The sequence below is a fragment of the Manihot esculenta genome, chromosome 5 (assembly GCF_001659605.2).
Source record: "Manihot esculenta cultivar AM560-2 chromosome 5, M.esculenta_v8, whole genome shotgun sequence".
Classification (NCBI taxonomy): Eukaryota; Viridiplantae; Streptophyta; class Magnoliopsida; order Malpighiales; family Euphorbiaceae; genus Manihot; species Manihot esculenta.
In genome coordinates this window covers 31,308,778-31,317,368 of record NC_035165.2, presented here as the reverse complement: position 1 = coordinate 31,317,368, position 8,591 = coordinate 31,308,778, and positions in this window count along the sequence as shown.

The window sequence follows — 8,591 nt, the reverse complement described above, 5'->3', positions numbered from 1 at the left end:
TTAAATTGGTTTTCGATCTGTAAACAAATTTCATTAAACTAATTTATAATTTTATACAATTTAATATCATTAGTCCTATTAGTAGTAACTAAGTGCTATTTATTTTTTATTATTCCTAAAAAATTCAAAATTTTGAAAATTTATTAAAAAATAATAAACTTTTCTTAATAAAATGGTACTCACATGTTTTTAATAAAATTAAATTCCATTAATTTACATTAATAAACACGACCACTACAATAAGATGACTATCTTAATATAAATTTATAAGTAAATTATATAAATATAAAATATTTTTCAATATAAATTATAAGCCTCGTTAATTTTTAATTATATACTAATATTTTAAAATACGTGTTAGTACATAGTTTTTTCTTCATAAAAATTTTCTAATGTAAAATATAAGTGTCAACTAATTATGTAAAAATAAAAATTTTATGATAAAAATATAAATATCGAAAAATTTTAACTACATATAAATACTAAAAAAATTATATCGTTATATCTTAAATGAACTATTCTAGTTTTATTTTTTAATTTGATTAATCGGTTTGATTTTTTTAAATCAATTCAATTTTGATTTATTTTAAAATTCAATTTTTTAATCCAATTCGATTTGATTTTCTTATCATTTCGATTCATTTTATAAAAAAAATTAATTATTTAGATTTTAATTATTATAATTCAATTTAATTTTAAATCGAAATAATTTAATTTAATTAATTCCATTTGAAATATAAACAATTAATTTCAGTTTGATTTGATTTTCCAAATCAAAACAATATACAATTCAATTAAAGTTGAAAGATGGATTTCAATTCAATTTAGTCTGAAGTTGGAACAATTGATTATATATTCTTTATCAATATTTTGAATAGATAGGTAAAAGGTTAAGAGTTTTAAATTTAATAAGATTAATTTTGAGTTTAACTAATATATTATTAAATTATATATTTTTTTGATAATAATAAAAAAATATAATAATTTAAGTGGTAAGGAATATGTATAATTAAATTGTTCTAAGAGATCTTAGGATTGAATCTCAGCATCAATATAAATTTTTTTTATTAAAGATGACCAGTTGAATTTAAAAAATTTGATTTAAAACATCTAGATTTCAGCTCAATAATTTTTGGGTTGATTTTCACTTGTTCATTAAATTAAAAAGGGTTTGGATCCCAAATAAATTAGGCTAATTAATCAATCTGTTTAATTCAATTTTAATAATTATAACCGACATTAATATTTACATCATTAAAAATTATTTATCAGGACAACTAACACTAGTTGTATAAGCAATTTCATCGATTTTTAAAAATTTTTAAAATAAAAATTATTTATTAATGTAACTAAAAATAAAATTGAACTGTAATGGGTCAATTCGTAAAAGAAAAGAAAAAGATGATTAGCGCCTATGGGTAACCACTCTAACGCTCAAGTCAGTATATTGTTAAATGAACGAATATAATATATTATTTTGAGTTTAGAATGAGTGTGTAAGAATGGGTATTTTGAATTCCGTTCACATTTACTTTTATATTTAGAATTGGTTATCGAATCTCCTGAAAATCCAATTAGTATTGCTAATGGATAGGGAATCTCATGATTATAAGTGTAAATAGAATCTACTAGATTATAGCTGCTAACGGTAAATTTCCATGAACGCTCGACCTACTTAGAAGAGGACGAGTCTTGGTGAAACACCGAGTGTTACGGTGTCTTGACCTTCCATCCTATGGGTGAGACTTCTGCGATTGTGTGTCAGCTTATCAGACCCTTGTCATGTGGCATATAGCAACAACTTATAGCTTACTTTGAGTGATTATTATATCGTATTAGAGGTCCTCCCACTGGTACTCGACTCTTCAGATTCGAAATTTACAGTTGCCTTCATGATCTTGGGTACATGGCATGTCCGAATTGGCTCTACATACTCATGTCTTTTCGCCTGTTCTAGGATATAAATGATGATTGTGTTGCTTCTTGAGCTGCATTTAAACCTGCCGTCAAAATCTTGGTATGAAATTTCTTCTTCTTCTCCGATTACCACTTTTGCTTACAACTGATCTCTACACTTTGAAAAAGACTTGACCACCTTGCCTTCTACTACCACTTTTGCTTAAGGTACTTCTTTGTTTCTTTTCCCAAGATGAATATCTCCTCTATATTGTCTCCTTCTAATGGAAGCTCCACTTCAGGCTCCTCTTCTGGCGGTCCTATTCGTGCTCCGGCTCCTATTGTTCCGCTGAGGGTGATTCACCGTGTTGGCAGAAAAGGACGTGGATCATTTATATAATCACTACCAGATCTCCCGAGAACTCTTCCGAGTTCATGTTCCCAACTCGCGCATCCGTGTAGATGACCGAATCCTTGCGAAGGAAATAATCATAGTTTACAAAGAGTAACTAAAGGTGGATCTTCGGTTTCCTATGGACCCAATCTTCATTGAAGTCCTTCGCTTTTATAAGCTTGCCGTCACTTAACTGCATCCCAACAGCTGGAAGATTCTAGTGGCCTTTCGCTTTTTCTGTTTCAACAATAATATCGAACCGAGTGTTGCGCTCTTCTCCTAACTGTACCAACTGGGTACATAGAAGAATGAAGAATTATAGTTCTTCAGCGGAAAAAAGCGCTAGACTCTCTTTGACTGGGTACCCTCTTTCCTTAAGCGCTGGAAGAATAAATTCTTTACCCTGCATCACAAGATATCCAGGGGTTTTAGGCGACCCCAGATTGACTGAAATATACAAGTGGAGCTCAGAAAGGATGGGGTCCAGCCACGACGGGACGAGGAAGAGGTTTTGGACTTCCTCTAGAGGATAGCCTTGACCCAGAGGGTTGATATCAATGTTGTAGCGAGGAATGCCATTTTTTCCTTGTAAAGTCATTTCCAGGCAAAATAGGTTAGGGTCCCTCAAGCGCCGAGTCTATAAAACCCTGGGAAAAACATTCCCTATACTGCACAATAGGATATTTTTCTTTCTAACTTCCTTTGCTTTTAAAACTGCCTTACTTACCCACCTTTTGCTCTGTGCGAATACGGCTAGTAAAGGGAAGAATAAGTTTATCGAGGCGGCGTGCGATGCTCGCAAGGGAAAATTTGCTGCTGGAACATCCAACCACCCCAAGCGAGCTCGTCAAGCGGAGGAGATCATTATGCCTCCTCCTCCCCCTCCTCCCCCTCCTCCATCTATAACCAAAGAAATAGCCACAGCTCAACTCGAGTCATCTTCAGGGGGCGCCCTGCAGTAGTTTATGTCCAAGTTGAACCTTCACAAGGAGAGGCTGGAGCAGGAGTCATGTGGCCTCGGGGCATCTAACACCTGGCATTGGCACTGACTTGGACAACCTCTCTTCTCGAGGAGCCTCGGTTATTTGTCCTCATAACGAAAAATGCCTTGAGGCCTGGAGATCATTATCGTCTGAATGCTTTTGAGACAGACGATCCCTATGATAACATCATTCACTTCATGATGGAGAGTGCCTTGTGTGCATACATGGGCAAGGAGCGAGACAACACTCTGAGGTGGGAGTTCGGAGCATAGGAGACAGATAAAAATCTCTTGCAAGAGGAGTGCTCAAGGTTGAAGGCTCGGATTGAAGAGGTGAGAACACCATAATGGAGATGCTAGAGTCCGTGGAAAAACTCCAAGTAGACCTAGATGAGGCAAACACTTCAAAGCTCGCCCTTGAGAATCGGGCCAAAACCGCCGAGAACCAAGTGGCTATTCTTCAATGCCAAGTCCAAGAGTTGCAGTCTCAAGCACAGGAGACCCATGCCGCCACAAATAGGATGATTGAACTGGAAGCTGAGCTTCAGGAGATGCTGGCCCGGGGTGGGGAGATGTTTATTCAAGGTCAAGACTCCGTGAAAAATAAGCTCATTAGGCAATTTTTTGCAGAGGAATTCTCCTGGATCGAGACATCTTCCCGGATGAATACGAAGATAAAGAAGGGGAGGGACAAGTTGAGGACAATCCAACCGATGGGTCTCCATAGATTCTGTAAATAGATGAATATACTAATGTAACAGCGAATGAGGATGTCCCTCCCATGTAATCTTTTTTTTTTATAAATAAAATCTCTCTTTGATATTTTTTACTTGATTTTTGCTAAGTATTTTATTTTTCTAAGTATTTTATGATCGGTACTCGACCGAAAACATAACCAAAACTTTCATCCAGTTAGATCAATAGCCAAATAGAACTAAAAATAACCTTGGATGAAATTGCTTAAGCGTGGCTAACACCCGGTCAAAATGTCTAGTAGTACTCGCCTTTTGATATAAAATGCCTTAAATAAAATTAACGAGACTTAACACCTAGTTATGTGCCTAGCGGACACCCGAATTTTGACATAAAATGACTTAAATAAAATTGTTAACGAGACTTAATATCCGGTTATCGACCTATTAGATATCTGCCTTGTGGCCTTATCCTAAAAATGTTTTAAATAATTTTAATAATTCGGACCGATACCTGATCATGAGTCTGGCAAATATCCGACTTGTGGTTTTGGCATAAAAATGCCTTAAATAATGTTTATAATTGGAACCGATATTCGGTCATGAGTCTGACAGATACCCACCTTTGTAGTCTTAGCGTAAAAATGCCTTAAATAATTTTAATAATTGGGATTCACGCCAATCAATTTAAGAGGAATAAAATTTGGTAACTTATTGTTAAGGCTAAAAGTCAATCTATCATTAGAACAAAATGAATTTTTTGAAACAATAGAATATAATTAGAAATAAAACTAGATTAGCAGCTCAAGAATAAAACTAAGAGGAACAAATAGATTTCTTTGTTTTGATTGCTAGAATTGAAGCTATTATGATATTTTATGCTTTTACATATTTTAAAAATTTTATATTACTTTAAATAGATGTTAAAAGTGCATTTTTAAATATTTATATTGATGATGAAGTTTTTATAGCTCAACTCCTAGTTTTGAAGATCTAATATTTTCAAATCATATTTATAAACTCTCAAAAGAACTTTATGGCTTAAAACAAACTCCTAGAGTTTGATATGAACTTTTAAGTAAGTTTATGCTAAAAATGATTTTACAAGAGGAGAAGTAGACACTATTTTATTTACTAAAATTCAAAAGTATGATATTTTAGTTGTCTAGATTTATGTTGATAATATAATTTTCGGTGGTACTAATGATTTTTTGTGCAATAAATTTTATAAAATGATGCATAGCAAATTCAAAAATAAGCTTAATAGGTGAATTCACCTTCTTTCTTGGATTGCAATTCAAACAAATGGATAATGGAAAAATTCATAAATGAATCCAAGTACATCAAAAATACATCGAAGAAGTTTAAAATAAATGAGCCGATTATGGAGACTTGCTGGTTTTTCTACTGCTGTTGATTTTTCTATATTCATGGATTTCTTTATTCATATTTATAATACTTTTGGCAGAGAAAGGACTGCACGTATGGCTATACATGCATGGAAGTTATGGCATGCCAGGAATGAAAGATTGTGGGTCAATAAAGTTTTGTCACCCAGTGAGATTCATCATGCTGCTAGTTCCTATTTTAATGATTATGTGGCTTCACTTGTGTCTGGACCAAGGACGTTATCCCACCCATCTGTTCCTCGTGTGCTCCCATTGGTTGAGGCTACCACTCTTGAAGTTGATTGGATTGCATTCATTGACTGTGCAGTCTTTGCTAGTGCTGATTTGTTCGGTTTTGCAGCAGTATTTGAGGACTTGGAAGGCTTCTTTTCCATTGCAATTTCGGGTTTCTATGGGGGGGTGGGCAACCTGTTATTGCTGAAGCTTTGGCCTTGCGTCAATGTTTATCTTATGCTAGAGATTGTTTTCTTCAGGCGGGTTGTATTTTTACGGATAACTAATCCTTAGCCTTGGCTATTCGCTCTCCTCTGGATGACTTTTCAGAGTTTGGATTAGTTGTTTCTGATTGCAAAGATGTTATGCGGTCTCAGGGTAACGGTCTCAGGGTAACATTCATGTTTGTTGGGTACGGCGTTCAGAAAATAGAGCCGCCCATTTATTAGCTAGAGAGTCTATTCATCATGGTAGTTTCAAGATTTGGATTGACATTCCTGATTGTCTCTTGGATTATTATTCTACAAGATAAATAAAGTATTTATTGATTCAAAAAAAAAAAAAAATAAATTTAGATGTCAAATTAAATGAGGATATAGATTAAAAATTATATCGAAATATGATTGGTTCTTTTTTTTTTATCTTACTGCATTAAGATCTAACATATATTTTAGCGTGCTAGATTTCAATCTTGTCCTAAGGAGTCTCATCTAATTATTGTAAAAAAAAAATTTAAATATCTAATTAATATGTTTTTTATTGGTCATTGATATTTTAAATATAAAACTTTTAATCTTATTGAATATAATAATTTTGATTTTGCTAGAAGTCGAATAGATAAAAGAAGTATTTTTAAAACATGTAAGTTACTACGGCTTGCTTTAATCTCTTGATTTTTTTATTTTTTATTTTTAATTTATACCTTTATCCACAGCGAGAGTTGAGTATATAACCATTGAAAATACTGTCATTCAAATACTTTGGATAAAGCAACACAGTTATTTATCTATTTTGCCTTAGTCTCTTGTTGTTATTATCTCTTATAAATCAACATAGTTATTCTATTTTTAGTAAAAAAAAATAATTTAACAATAAAGTTTATGATATAATTTTGAAAATATAATATATAAAAGTCAAAATTACATTATTAAAATAAAATAATAAATAGTTCGCACGATCCCCCGGGTAACAAGATTAGTGATTTTTATTTTTTTATTTATTTTAAAAATAAAAATATATATAATTCTAAGAAATGTCAACATTAGGTAACTTATAATATGATCCATAATTAATAAAATTTATAACTTAATTCTTATTATTTTAATAAAAAATAATTTAACTTTTAAAAATTTATTTTGTTAGTAAAATAATATTTTTTAAGATAACGGATTTATTTCCAAATCTCTTTCTTGAGCTTCTCTCACCACTCTCTGGAACCTCTTTGTCACAATTGTCACTCGAAGTGCGGCTCGACCACCAGGTCGTGGACCTTCTTCTCCTTATTCAAAGCTTTGTGTAGTTTCTTTTTGTATTTTCTTTGTTTCTAGTCTTCTATGGGGAGTTTTAGAATACACCTTTGTTGATGGGGGTTTAGCTTTGTAGTTTTCATTATTCTAACGAAGAGTATGCCTGCATGTCTCCTTTACCTCCACATTGATGGTTGTTGAGGCATTGCTGCCGCGCGCCGTTGCTACTGTTTCCAAGTTTAGTTGCATGTTAGATTGAGGCTCCGTCTTGGTCGGCAAAGGAAGGCGTCGGAGCTTCACCAGTTTCCAGTTTGCGTGGCCTAGTCTTTAGTTTTCCACTTTATGGCATTCATACACAGGGTGAGCATTCGATCAGTTTAGTTTAAAATTGAACCGAACTGAATAAATTGAAAATTAAAATTTTAGTGTTTATGAAAACCGAATTGATTTTAGTCAGAAATTGAATTGAATCAAATCAGTCTGATTTGATTCGATTCGATTCAATTTGATCAGTTTTAATTTTTAATAATTTTTTATTTTTTACACTTTATTTTTAATATTTTAAAATTTAATTAAAATATTTTAATTTTAATATGATTTAATTTCTCTATATTATTGAAAAAACATATTATTATCACTAATCTGTTCGGTTCATTTTTTTAATTTTTTTCTGATCAAAATCGAACAAAATCGAAATAATTAAAAATTTTAAAATTAAAAATCGAATCTAATCAAAATATATAAAAAATCAAATTAAATTTTCAAATCAATTTGATTCGATCAATTTTTTTAATTTGAACCGAATACATACACTCTCCCTTGAATTTGGAGTCGTGTTTAAATCAAAAAATTATACACGGTTCTATCATATAGAATTATTTAACGGTATAATAAATAAATATAAATAATATTTATATAATTATCCTTATAGTTTAATTTAAAATATATAATTTAATTTTATATTTAAATAATTTGTATATTATTTTTAAATAATAATAATTTTTAAATTTTATATTAATATAAAATTTATATTATAAAGTATTATTTTAATATAAAATTAAATTATATGTCTCAAAATAAATTATATATTCGAAGTTGAAAATCGGCAAAAATATATTGTATCTTTTGTATTTTTTTATAGAAAAAATTCAATCAAAATCAAACTAAAACGATGAAGTGGTGAGGGATGCTATCCACGTGTTGTTATATAAGATGGTGAGATAGTAGAAAATGACGCCTAAAAGGATGTTTCTAGAATTTTTTTTCTCCACGGTCCCAAAAATAATGAAGAATCATTGACACCGTTGAGCAGGTGGATTATTATTATTATTATTATTATTATTATTATTTTTCTTATAAAGCAGGTGGATTTATTTGTTGTGCCCACACCAACAGATGAAACACGTGGTTAATATTTAATAAAATTTTATGTCTTTAAATAATATAATTAAAAAATTAATAGAAAAAAAGTAAAATAAAAAAATGATGAGATGAAAAGAGTAATATTTAGAGAGTTGTATGAGAGAGTGATTAAAAATA